At 38.6% G+C, this 13,953-nt stretch overlaps 1 non-coding gene across 1 annotated transcript; it reads right to left on the bottom strand.

The window, feature by feature from the left end:
* Positions 1-13,227: 13,227 nt before the first annotated feature.
* On the bottom strand, positions 13,228-13,300 carry TRNAF-GAA. Its single transcript has one exon. It is a non-coding gene; the product is annotated as a tRNA-Phe (tRNA).
* Positions 13,301-13,953: the final 653 nt, after the last annotated feature.

Below are 13,953 nucleotides of genomic sequence, written 5' to 3'. Positions count from 1 at the left end.
TACTGACAGAGCTTATAAAAACATTCCAAAGTAATGTAGTGTGATGACCCTTGCTCATAATCACAGAAAGCCTCTCCAAGTTTTTGATTTTTTAATAAGCCTATCATTAATCTTCAATGAAAATAATATAGATTTTATTAAGAAAGCTCACCAAAGTTCTTGGAAAACTTACAAGACATTTAACAGCTGAACAGTGTATCTCACAAATGGACTTTAAAGGTGCTCTTTCATACTGAAGCCTTTATTTGATCTGGTTTTATAGTTAGCAATTGCTTTGGTCAGAAGCCTCACCCATCCTTTCCAACTAATAACCAAAAGAATCCTGAAATATAGCACTTGTTGAAGGTACAGCATGACAGCCCCTAAACCAATTTGTATTACTCGCAGACTCCCAAGGTTGGATTCATTACTTGTTCTAAGACATCCTACTTTACCAGAACTGTATATTTGCATATTCTGAATAATATAAACTACAGGATTAGCAGTATGTATGGAGATAAAATAAATATTTATATTTAGCTTTTTTTTTTTTGGTAACATGGAGCATTACTCAAATGTTTTCTCCAATAACTTTAATCTGGATTTCCTCTCTGATAAAACTCTGGTTGTTTGCAGATCCACCCGTCGGTTTTATGAGGATATCTTTGAGACATCACAATTATAAAACAAACTGGAAGGAAGAGCAGCTGTACTAAGAAACAAACATCACAGGCACAATTAATCTGTTTAAAGGTTTTATGAGGGGAAGCATAAAATATCAAATAAAGGCTAATGGGAAATATTTAAAAAATGCTGAAGCTGGTAACAATCCACTGAGCAGAGCAGCCAATGCACATTCAGGAAACAGAATGTAGCTAGTAACTCCTTTGGTTGTAAGCCACCATCTCTCTACCTCCCAACCTGAACTTAGGACTGTTTCATGTTTCTAAACCAGATAGACTTCTAGATATATACTTTATTTAATTTGTAGATTGCAATTTAAAAGACTGTCCTTTTTTAAAAAAAAATGAAGATGGTAATAAAATCTCAGGAGGCCAGATTTGCTTTCTGTTGTTCAACTTAAACCTAGCATGATCCTATTCTTCTGGTTAAAATTTATGCCCTGGCTAGATAGGAGAAAAACATATACATACACATGCTCTTTCTCACTCTATCTTGCTTTCTTTCCTGTCCTCCTGTGCCCCCCATGTCAACAAGCATGCTGGAAAGAGGCATTAGATCAAGCAGGTGTATGACTATACACTTATATATTTAGACAGTATCCTTTAGATGAAAGAAGAAAGGTTTATCTTTAGCTCCAAACCTCAGTTTTGGAATCTGAATGAGCTGGATGATGTATTCGTGATTTTTGTGTGTTAACTTTAACAGAAAGTTTCAGCATGTACCAAACTGAAGGAGTTTAGTGCATAAAAATACCTTCAGGTCTAATATATGAGACCACATCTCCTCAAGCCACATGTAAAGCATCTTTACCTCTTTCTTTCTGCCTGGTCATAGAGTCATGTAAATACTGAAGAGACTTTGAAAGGGTAAGGTCTTCTGGTTGTTGTACTTCTACCATATCTAACATATATATTTTAAATCACTCTTTTTAATTTGCTAAAATGTACATTAGCAGATAATGGCTCCGTGTGATGTTCATACGATACAATTTCCCACTATCTCAGGAGAAGAGTTTTTGTTCAAGATACACAATGAATAAAATCAGAACTGTTTTCTGAAGAAAAAAATATATTGCCTCCTATCATGGGAGCATGGCACAGGAAGGCTCCTTTTTATCATAAGGTTTATTTGGCTGTGGTTGTAAACAGGATTTTCATGAAGAGACTGTCAACTTGGGACACTTCCCACCAGTTGGTGGAGTGAACGACAGCCTCTCAAAGGAGGCTGTGCATTTGATCTTTCTTGTAGCTGTAGAAGCATAAAGGGTTTTGTTACATAGACAGTTCCAATTCAAACTGGTTTCAAAAGGTGGTTTTATTAGTGATTTTGAAAAAAAACTGTCTGTGCTTGATTCTGATCTTACTTAAATTAATGCAGTTGTATAAAAGTAGTATGAGATCCTGCCTTCTTGTAAAACAGTTCCTTATTGATTATTTTGAAAAAGAATTTAAATGTAATAATAGTAATAATAATTTTTGAAAACTTTAAAGGGAAAACAAATCAACTTGAAAAAAAAAATCTATTCAAAAGAGCAAAAGTCCAGGGAATTTTCCAAGGAGGTGAACGCATAGTGCCTTTGGATTTCTGCCTGTTTGTGCACATGCAAAATGTTGGTACCTTGGGATAGCCGCACTCCTCGTCATGTATTTCACTTTCTGTGGATTCAGAACTGTCATCGCAGTACACATAAACATATTTTATTTTCTTCACCTGCTCATGTGGCGCACACCTGGGGCCTGCTGGCAGCGTGCTTGGCTTCAGCAAGCAAAGGAGAGACACTGCCAGGTTGGAAAGCAAGCCCCGCTCCCTTCATGTACATTAAGCTGAGTCGATCCCCCACTGTTTTTATGGAGTTGTAAAGGACAGGGCTGAAAAACTTTAGCTTCTACTGAAAATTCCGAAATATGGGGAAAGGTAAACTTTTAGAGACTCAAAGAGAACCACCGGGGCTTTGCCTAGACCTCTTCAGCAGAAGTCCTTTTTCTCTGCCTGCTGGCTCCAAACTTCACCTCTGGTGACTGCTGAAGTTTCTGTCTGTGCAACGAAAGCAGCATCAGTGCCACCTGCCCTGCCAGTGGTGGTCAGAAGCGGACCTTCAGAAGTCAACTGGATGGCATGGCACTCTGTTGTTCTGCTAACGTCATGGGTTGGACTGAAACCTTTGTTGCTGGTTAGTGCTTCCTGGAGCAAAGAAAGTGTCAGCTGTATATTGCTCAGAGCTGGCTGAAATGTTTATAGAGGAACTGAAATTTTCATTGATTTGAGTTCATGGGCATTACATAAAAATGCACTGCTTCCTGCTAGATTTTTTTTTACAAGAGTAAACATTTTGTTGAAATGCTTTCTGATGTCTGGTTGCCCATCTCCTAAGCCTGAAAGCTGCAGGAGAATGGAAATAGTGAGAGGGGAAGTTGTTGGCAGGTGTCTTTTGATGAGAAAAGAGTTGAAACTTCATTGCTAAGACATCCTCTGGACCACAAACAAATACAGAAGTACACACAGACACACACCATCATATGTGCATGTGACAATTAGGGGACTGAAAGCTTATTTCTGCTCACAAGGAGGTGGTGTTAGCTCTTTCTGTGGAAAAAGACACTGTCACATGCTCTTTTTGATCCTCTGCCCAATATTTTTGGGCCATCTGGTGTAAGAAGAGTAAGATCTGCCCCTGCCCATGCCTGTCTGCTCCTCACTCACTCGCATGAGCAGCTCATCCCTCCCTTTGCTGCGGTAGGAGCTGCTTTCTTAGGCAAAAAATGGCTTTCTTAGGTTCTTTTATTGCTGCAGGTGCAAAACATTGTGGTCATAACTGAGTCTGAAATAGAGGAATTCTTTCTCTTTCCCTTTCAAGGAAAGATTATAAGGCCCATGTTATCTTTGAAACTGCAAAGGAAGATATCTGGCCAAACAGTGTTTTCATTTGCATGCAAGCAATTATTCTGGGTGTTGTCAAAAGAGATCTTTTCTTACCGTAAGAATAAAAAGAACAGAAGTATACAATGTGATGGGGGAAGTAAGAAGCATTAGCTTTTCACCTCCATACACTTGGGCTCGAGCTTTCTTTTGCTTGCATGGGAAAGGTTCTCATTGCTAAATTGGTGCTTTGTTGGTTTATTCAGAGAAGACAACTTGTTCTTCAAGTTAAGACTGAGGTTCGTTACTGGCAGAAGTGAGCAAATTGGGCACACTCAGATTCAATTTATAGGTGTGAACTTAAAGCAAAACTCTGCAACGATGGTTATAATGTAAATTACAGCACCAGAAACACCAGGTTGGAAGAATCTACATACTGCTGGCTTCCTGTTTCTGCTATGTACCCCAGCTATGCGGAGGATGAAGGCCTATGTGTATTTTTAACCAAACTAATCCACGACTATACAAGTGATCAGAGTATTTTCAGGTGCAGTTCTTTATGAACAGCATTTGGATTTCAGTAATCCTTGCAAGGCTGACTTGGACAAGAGTCTTCCCACACACAGTGTGTGGCATTCTGCTGCTAAAAAACAAGGGTGTTTCCAGTTAAAATTTGGCCTTCGAATAAAGTCCATCCTTTGGCAGAAGATTTTGTATTATGTCATGAAGAAGTCCAACAATCTTATAAATGCACATCCTTGAGGTATGGAGCTATTTTAAAAACAGGGGTATTTACCATGTTATCAACATTTATTCAGCTGGTCAGAAAATGAAAAGATGGAGAATGAGAGAGTATGCAAATATGTGTATGTCTTTAATAGATTATTGAAACAAGCAGCAGAATGATACAACTCTCTTGGGCCAACTCCACAATGTTTTAAAAGCAGAGTTTATTACAAAGCATGGAGTTCAAGCTGTGGAATTCCTCTCTGCTTCCTGCCTCTTTCCAGACACACACACTGATGCACACTGAATCTAGTGTGAGGGTTTTAGAGGGTTTGTGATGGTGGGAAGGGATTGGACCTGTTTTAGGGATAGAAGTTCTTTGAATAATTTAAGACTTGACTGAGGATTGGATTTCAAAGTTCATCGCTGTTCAGATCCCTGCTTTTGATTTTTGTCCATTCCTCTTTATTAACATTTCTGCTACTGGCCAGTGTCAGAGAAAAGGTTTTGGACTAGATGGACCTTTGATGTGACCCAGTACAGCTGTTCTTATGGTTAGTGGTGCATTGCGCAGGAAGTAGATGATGCAACTTCACAGATTGTTGGTTAGTTCCAGACTGGAGTTAAAGGTGCTCTCTTTTTCCCGCCTGTAAATCTGAACATGTTTTGGATTTTGACCGCCACATAGATGTCTCTCTTTCCTTCAGGGACGCTCCAACTAGTTGTTCTCTGATGGAAGATAAGGCCTGTTACTAATACACTCTTTACTTCACTGAAACACATTTTTTCTACTTCATCCAATAAAATACTGATTTGTAGGTCTTTGGAACATTCTTTCTGATTTATTTATTGATTTATTTATTTACTTTTGCTGGCAGAAGGACAGAAGTTGTTTGTTTGTGGGACATAGATTTTGATTTCTACTTTGAGGTCTTTATGACTTACATTTGTTAAACTCTGTTACTAAATGTTTCTGGATTTAAACACCTGGGGGAGGTAGGGAAAAATTCTTAAGATACTCCACTGGATTCTTTGGCTATATCAGCAGATGAAACAGATCTAGGACATCAGTTCAAGCACTGACATGCAAGCATCCTTATTGTTAAGCTGTTCACACAGTCCTCGGCCAGATAGCATTTTCCCAGACGATATCCGGCTATAGTTTGGGGTTGCTGTGGGCCAGGAAACATTCAAAATTGGAAGTCTGATGACATCACCAGATGTGGGTGGGATTTGAATATTTAGCTGTAAGGGTCCATGCTAAGCTGTGATATGCCAGTTGACCTTAGAGCCAAGAATATTCCTTCCTTACAGTTCTAATACTGTTATTTCTAATGTATTTTTCCACTGTCTTCAGAAAGCACTGGATCTAGTCTTTACTGTCCAATTCATTTTGCTGTGCTAAGAGATAGAGTGTCCCTCTTATTAGGTTGGAGGCTTTTAAGCCACCTAATCACAACCATCGGTTCTTGCAGATGATCATCTTAAATAATTTTTTCAGATACATCCCACATTGTAACTGTAAATGAGTATTTCTCATCCATTGTTTATATCCTTCAAATTAGGAAACAGTTTTTCACCCTAAGGGTGGTCAAACACTGTACCAGGTTGTCCAAAGAGTCTGTGGAATCTCCATCCCTGGAGATACTGATGCTTGACTAGAAAAAGCCCTGAGCATCCTGATCTGCTTTTAACAGGGTTTTGCATCAGAGGTCTCCAGAGGTTCTTTCCAGGCAAAATTATTCTATGTGTGTATGATCATGACCAAGAGATAAATCTAATGGAAGCTCGTCCTCTTCTCCCTCACAGGCTATTAGTACTTGAGGTTTCTAAATGCGGAAGTATTTTGTTACTTGTTTGGACTTTTGTTCCTGTATTTGCATCAGATTTATTTACATTTCTAAAATGCCACACTCTTCATATTAAATATTCATGATTTATACTAAGAAAATAAAATCCTGATTAGTCATTATTTTGAGTTTGATATGTGGAGTATATTCTTCTATGTAAAGAAAAGTAAAGTAGTATTAGTTCTGAGGATTATGATGCTCATTTCAAAAAGATCTTAGACATGACTACAAATTTTGATGTCTCAGATTAATTTAATTGAAATTTATTTAATCAATTTCATTTAATTATAAAAAATAGAACATCTTGTTGAGGCCTTAGTCAGCAGTACCTCAATTGCAGTTAACAAAAGCATCAAATAAATCAACTTGTCCAGAAGATCAAAAGTGAGTTTTTCAAATTGGATATGCAAATCCAGACCTTTCAAAATCTGAGATTATTTCTGAATATCTAATGAGCAGAAGTAAGTGAAATCAAGTAATCAGAATAAGTATAGTATACTGTTGTTTTTTGTTTTTGTTTTGTTGTTTTTTTCTGTAATCAATATACTAATGAAGTTGATGCATCAGTCATTTATACCACCAGATGAACAGTATCCTTTCTATTCAGATATTAATTTCTGATCAAGATAGATACTCAAATTACAAATTACAAGATTAACCATAGAAATAATATGATGAAGAATAGTAAAGGATGTGATTTATAATGGTAATCCACTGAGTCAACCTGGTGTGAACTAGATGTTCCCTGAAACTTGAGCACAATCATTCTTATTTGACTATTTATGGAGTCAATAAAATGAAGGAACTGTGTCTTCTCTCCAGCCAGCTGACCTCATGAGTGTGTGTGAGATCTCAGAAAGGGAGGTTATGACTGTAAAGTGGTGTTTTGCAGAAGAAAGACAGAGGAGAGATTTAGAATCTCAGCTGGCTTTTAGACTTGAAAAAAAATCAGTAAGGGAGAACTCTTTGAATGATAGCTCTTAACATTTTCCGTCTTTTCCCAGCCTCTGTGTGTGCTTCCCCTTTTTCCAAGTAAACATAAAAACAGGAGAAAGAAAGGAATTAACTATTTTTTCATTTTAATATTCATAGCTTTTTCACAACAGATAATTTTAAATGTTCTCTAACAATTGGATGCAATGTGGTTTTGTGTTTGCCTATCTCTGTGTGTGTGTGTGTATTTCTGTACATACACTTGTATTGTTGTGAATGGCAGGGAGGCCTCTAAGGAAAACAAAGGGCTGCAATCCAGTGAAATCAGAAGAACGCTTACTCTGAAATGGCTTGGTCTGATGTTATGAAAATGCTAGAATGTAAATACAAGCTATTTTCATGACAGCATCCTGGCCCTCATGAAAAGTGGTGTTCATTTCCCAGACCTTTCTCCTGAGTAATCTGCAGTAATTTATGGCCACTGTGAATAGCCACATCTCCTTTGCCTGGTACACATTTGTTTGAAATATTAATCAATTCCATGAAAGGAATTGCATTTTTTGAATGTTTCCCACTGATAGATGACAGAATATGCAGTAATTACTCTTTTCTGTGGTTTTCCAAAAGAGTTGTTTTCCCCCCATTTTTGCATCAGGAAGATGGAAAGCTTTTTCAACACCTGCTACAGTAGCTCTAAAATGAGAAGCCAGAAGACCATCTGCTTGCTGGCCCTTCCTTTTGTTACCATGTTTACATCAACTTCTCCTAAAAAACACCCACTGTTTCCTTTGTAGAAGCATTCTTTACTTCTGGAGAAGGAGTTAACTAAGGAAAGATACACGATTTTGTTTGATGAAGCCATACATTTGTAATGGAATGGTATATGTCAAACTTTGCTAAGCCAATGTCATCATATATTGCATAGATGGCATCAGTTGTTATGCAGCTGTTTGTGATATCAGTTGTTGAACTACAGTCATGGAGAACCACTAGAATATTTACTTTTTATTCCAAATACTCACCACAGATCAAGCAAACTGAAACTTGAATACTAATTGTGTTTTTCTAGCACTGTAATATCAAACATTATTGAAGTAGTGTCAAAATCCAACACTCTCTGACCAGGTTCTTTTAGGTACTCCCTAAGTACATAGGTTAATGTTTAACACCTACTTTACTTATCTGAAGGTATTTTGACACTATATGGGATTTTGATTTAGCAGGGTGGTACAGCAATGTACTAAAATCACAACTACAAATTACTCTTAGCAGCAACATATAGCTGAATCACAATGCAAACATGATTCTCATTAACTGTGTTTGTATAATGCTCACCATTCTGACACTGAGCATCCCCAGTCACTGTGAAGGAATACATGGGTTGAAATCATCTCAGGCTTGTTGCTCTCTTCAAAGGTCTTTTGTTGTTCAGTTTTTATGCTCTGTGTTGGGCTGAGACGTGTACGCTTCCACCCCTGTGCTGAACTGGCTGACTCAGGAAGACATTTGCACTCATTTTATTAACTCAGGAACAAACATTTACACAACGAGTCAATCCACTCAACTGATATGGTCAGCTGATCTACACAGCCCCCATCTATCTAAAACAGAGACCACCTTCTGATCCCCTTTATATTGGGATATATACATATATGATGAGCACATTGCTCTTGACCATCTGCTCTGAGCCTTCCTCCATTGCGTAGGTTTATTAATCAGTCACAAGTAAGCATTAAGAATTACACCTTATTTTCTTATCCTTCTTTGTTAAGAGTTTTGTTCAACTAAGATCATAGATGTGTTTTTAGAAGGTATTAGTACTTTGAATCCAAAAGTAGGCAAGGACACAGAGGCTTTAAGTGTATTTTAGATTAAATTGCTTGAACTCTAGTACCTACTTTCAAGGTTCAGCTTCACCACCTACCTTAGGTGATAGGCACAAATTTTTGAAGGATATAAACAATGGAAGAGAAGTACTTATATTGGACGTACAAAAGGATATTATTTAGGATGGATATCTGCAATAATAGTCAGATTTTTGTGACTGGATGGAGTAGAAGTGTCCAGCACATTAGTCTGGAAGGTCCATCCCTCAGCATAGCAAAATGACAATAAAGACTAGAAAACCAATGTACAAGAGAGACAAGGACATCCTGGAGCAACTCCAGCAAAAGGTCACAAAGATGATTAAAGGATAGGAGCATCAGATGTAAGAGGAGAGACTGAGAGAGTTGGTATTGTTCAGCCTGAAGAAGAGAAGGGTCAGCAGGATCTCATCTCTGTATATAAATGCCTCATGGAGGACAGTTAAGAAGATGGTGCCAGGCTCTTTCCAGTGGTGTCCAGTGACAGAACAGGATGAAAAGGGCACAGTTTGAAATACATAAAATTCTGTTTCAATGTAAGAAAAAAACCTTCAGTTGAACAATGGAACAGGATTCCTTTTTTTAGTGTGTGTATGTGTGTGGAATCTCCATCCTTGGATATATTAAAAATCCAATCAGACATGGTCCTAAGCATCCTGGTCTAGCTGACCCTGCTTTGAACAGAAGGGTTGGACCTGACGATTTCCCACCTCAGTGATTCTATGATTCTCTGGTTCAAAGCCCTCAAAGCCAAAACAAATGGTGAACTCTAAATATACCAATAGTATACACAAACAAAAAACAAACAAAAACAAACAAACAAACAAAAAACAAACAAACAATTAATTGCCCTCTGGAAATACCTAAACGACTAGCTTAAGTTAAAAATACAGTTTGCCTTGTCTAACTTTTTGCTGTGTAAAAGAAAAATGGCTAATCTTGTCTTGTTGTTTAGTCTCCCACTGAGGCCAATCAAAAGCAGTGGATACCTCCATAGGATGGTTCATACACCAAATTTAGATACCTATCTTAAGAAGGGATTGTCTTCCAAAGATGTTTACTTTTGCCACCCACAGCATTTAAGGAACTAGTTGGGACCATATTGTCTGAGTTTTAGACAACGAACACTGGGCATGTGTGACATGTGTCTTTATGTCTTAAACTGTCATATACTATCCAAAACTATCCTGGTGTTTCATAGATACGCTAAGACATAGCAAAACAGCAGCAAAAAGTTAGTATCAAAGTTAGTGAAAAACCCCAACATCTAACCTAAAACAAACAACCAAAGAGGACATTCTGAGTTGACATTTAACAGCACCCACAATTTTTATTGGACTTCTGCCTTCATTTGAGATGAGGATTTTGTCATAGTATTTGGTACAAACAAAGCCAAAGCTATACCAGTAATGTTTTTCTGGTTCCTTCTTCTGCCAGGGACCATTCCTAGAAGTATAATCTTGACCATCTCTATGGTTAAATTGTTAAAGACATTTGGGCAAAAGAGATCTTTTAAACAATTCCCAGAGCATTGCTGAGGAGTTTGCATGGGTCAGGGACCATTCCCATTACGTAGACTGGATGTGGCTACCCCATTTTCAATGGTATGAAAATAGAGTAATATGGATCTGACAGCTTTGCCATACATATTTCTCTTAGTAACATGTCCATAGCTAGCTTCCCTGGTGCAACTGACATGTTCATCTCAACTGTCTCACTATTGCCTAATTTCAAGGCATTGGTTCTTGCAGTGAAACCAATGTACACACCACTCTATAGTTCTTTCAAGGGGTAAAATTCATTTTTTATTTTTTTTTATGATACCATGTTTGTTGTGTTCCCATAGGACAAAGTAGAGGACAAGAACAAGGAGACAAAGAAATTTCACCGTCAAAGGGTCTAGCAAAGGAAGGATCATGCAGAGAAAATATGGCTTATCTACCATTTTACTGTTTTTCAGGAGTGTTCCAAACCCTTTTTCACTTCAGACTCCATTCTCACTAGACTCCATCTAGTGAGTCATGATCCTCAAAAAAACAGTAGATAAATAAATAATAATAATAAATAATAATAATAAATCCATTGCAACAAACAATCTTTTCAGGCCATAACTATTCAACAGAAACCCACAGATACCATTCAATAGTTTTAGAAGAGATGAGACCCAGACAGTCCTTCATGCCCTCTAGACATTTTGTCATCACTGTTCATAACAATGATGTTCAAATGTTATCATGCTGTGCAAACATGTAACACTTAAAGATGGATGAAATCCTATTGCCAATATCAATAACAAAATTTTTCCAGTGCATTCTTGCAATCTTTCATTTATTAATTTAATCTCACATTTGTAATGAATTTTCTTTCAGCATTTGTCCAACTGCTTGAGCACATTTTTGTACTATTAGTTTGATGAGCTGTTAGTTTTGATGCAGTGAGAGAGTTTTATTAGGAAATGAAGTTTAAGTTCATTTAATGTGGGCCATATGTACATTGTGAAACAGGACAGACTAATTAGTTAATTAATAGTAATGTTCACCCTTGTCTTATAGGTCCCTTTTATTGAGAAAACCAATCTAAGGACAGGTAGCCATGTGCTAGAGCAGATTGAATAACTATAATGCATTTATGCTGTACATACCAATCTTCTCAAATTCAGGCACTACTTAACACTGAAGAGGATCCAAATATGGCACATAAGCAAAATGAGGTTTGTGCACATGAACAAACTACTTTTTATGTGGGACCTACCCAGAAGAAATCCCCAAAACCTAGCATTTATGAATGTTATGCTGAAAATGCCTGGTTATATGACATTAGCTCTTCAGCTTGTTCCCAGATGCTCATAAAAGGAACCTAGGACATGAGCCAGCTTAACTGAAGGTGTTGCTAAGTAATCAGGAGGAAGATAGGAAACAGAAACTGTGTGCAGAGATCAGAGGCAGAGCTGAGATCAGAACTGCCAGGTAACAGCGAGGAAGGAATTTCCAAAGATGCAATAGAGAATACAGGAAAGCAACCAGGACCTAATTTTATGAGAAAGGGAAAACAAATAGCAAGAAGTCAGGTATAAGCTAAAAAGAGGATTAAATAAATGAATGAGAAAGATGTGAGAGCAGGAAGAAGTAGGGAAACAGGTGATGAATGAAAGGGTATAGAGGCTAGGGAACAAAATTTATATGTCCTAAGTATGTATTTGCTAAAGAGAATTAAAGTAGATTTTTTCTGTACATTGGGGGCAATGAACACTTTAAAGAGCTGGACACCTTGTCCACAACTGTATGCAACAATTAAGACTCATCTAGATTTTGTAGAACCTTGACTTACACAGGGAAAATGAGCAGCCAGTTTCAGTGATCAAATCAGTCTGCATAATTCAGGACATAAGTAGCGATTGCCTGCAGAACTTTTCTGCTTTGGATCACTGGTTCACATTTAGCCTGTCAGTAGTAACTGTTTAGGTTGCTACCTGTTTTTTCATAGAATCATAGAATGATAGAATGGCTCGGGTTGGAAGTGACCTCAAAGATCATTCAGTTCCAACCCCCCTACCACGGGCAGGGATGCCACCCACTAGACCAGGTTGCCCAAGGCCCCATCCAGTCTGCCCTTGAACACCTCCAGGGTTGGGGCATCCACAACCTATCCAGGCATCCTGTTCCACTGTCTCACCACTCTCTCTGAGTGAAGAATTTTCTCCTAATCTCTAATCTAAATACCCCCTCTTTTAGTTTTAAACCATTTCCCCTTGTCCTGTCATTATCTGATTGAGCAAAGTCACTCTCCATCTTTTTACAAGACCCATTTAAGTACTGAAAGGCCTCAACAAGGTCTCCCCAGAATCTTCTCTTCTCCAGGCTGAACAGCCCCAGCTCTCTCAGCCTTTGTCACAGGAGAGGTGCTCCAGCCCTCTGATTGTGGCCCTCCCGTGGACCCTTTCTAACAGCCCCACATCCTTCTTGTGCTGGGGGCCCCAGACCTGGACGCAGTGCCCTAAGTGGGGCCTCACAAGGGCAGTGCAGAGGGGGACAGTCACCTCCCTCCACCTGCTGGCCACCCCTCTGCTCTTGCAGCCCAGGATGCAGTTGGCCTTCTGGGCTGCAAGCCTGCACTTCTGGCTCATGTTGAGCCTTTCATCTACCAGAATCCCCAAGTCCTTCTCTGCAAGGCTGCTCTCAATGAGTTCTTCTCTCAATATGTACTCATGTCTGGGATTGCCCTGGCACAGGTACAGCACCTTGCATTTGGACTTGTTGAACCTCACCGGGTTCCCGTGGGCCCACTTCTCAAGCTTGTCCAGGTCAAAAAAAAACCACAAAACTCCTGGGAAAGACTGCTGAAGCCCGGGATTGAACCAGGGACCTTTAGATCTTCAGTCTAATGCTCTCCCAACTGAGCTACTCCAGCCCTTTGCAGTTTATGTGTTGGACAGTGGGAAATAAGTCTCTAAACCCTATTCTATTCCAGATAAATATCTTTCATTGTAAATAGTGATTGTAATGTGATTGTAAATGTAAATTGTAAATGTAAATTGTAAAGTGATTGTAAATAGTGATTAAACACTTTTTCAGAGAGGCTTGTTCCAGCTCTTTCTTTATTTCATATGTTCAGATAGAAAGATAGGCCATACAAAGGGAGATGAGGGGGAATGGGGCAGGACATTTCGTAGAATCACAGAATCACAGAATGGGAAAGGTTGGAAGGGACCTCTGAAGATCACCCAGTCCAACCCCCCTGCCGAGCAGAATCACCTAGAGCACATTGCACAGGATAGCATCCAGGTGGGTTTTGAATATCTCCAGAGAAGGAGACTCCACAACCTCTCTGGGCAACAACCAATATTTCATAGATATTTCATTTACTTTGAAAAAAAAAAAAAAGTGCTTTGCTTTTTGTTTGTTTGTTTGTATTCCCTGCCGTATTTCTGTACCACTTTTGTAATCTGTTGTGTTCCACAGCTTGGCACATCATGTCCTGTTGCATCCTGGCATGTCAGTTTGGTCTGTGAGTCACAGTGAAAGAACATATGATACATTCTAAGGAAGGTAAAACGAAGACTG

This window comes from Cygnus olor, chromosome 3, assembly GCF_009769625.2.
Source record: "Cygnus olor isolate bCygOlo1 chromosome 3, bCygOlo1.pri.v2, whole genome shotgun sequence".
NCBI lineage: Eukaryota > Metazoa > Chordata > Aves > Anseriformes > Anatidae > Cygnus > Cygnus olor.
The sequence above is the reverse complement of the archived record's forward strand: the minus strand, read 5'-3'. Positions and strand labels throughout refer to the sequence as shown.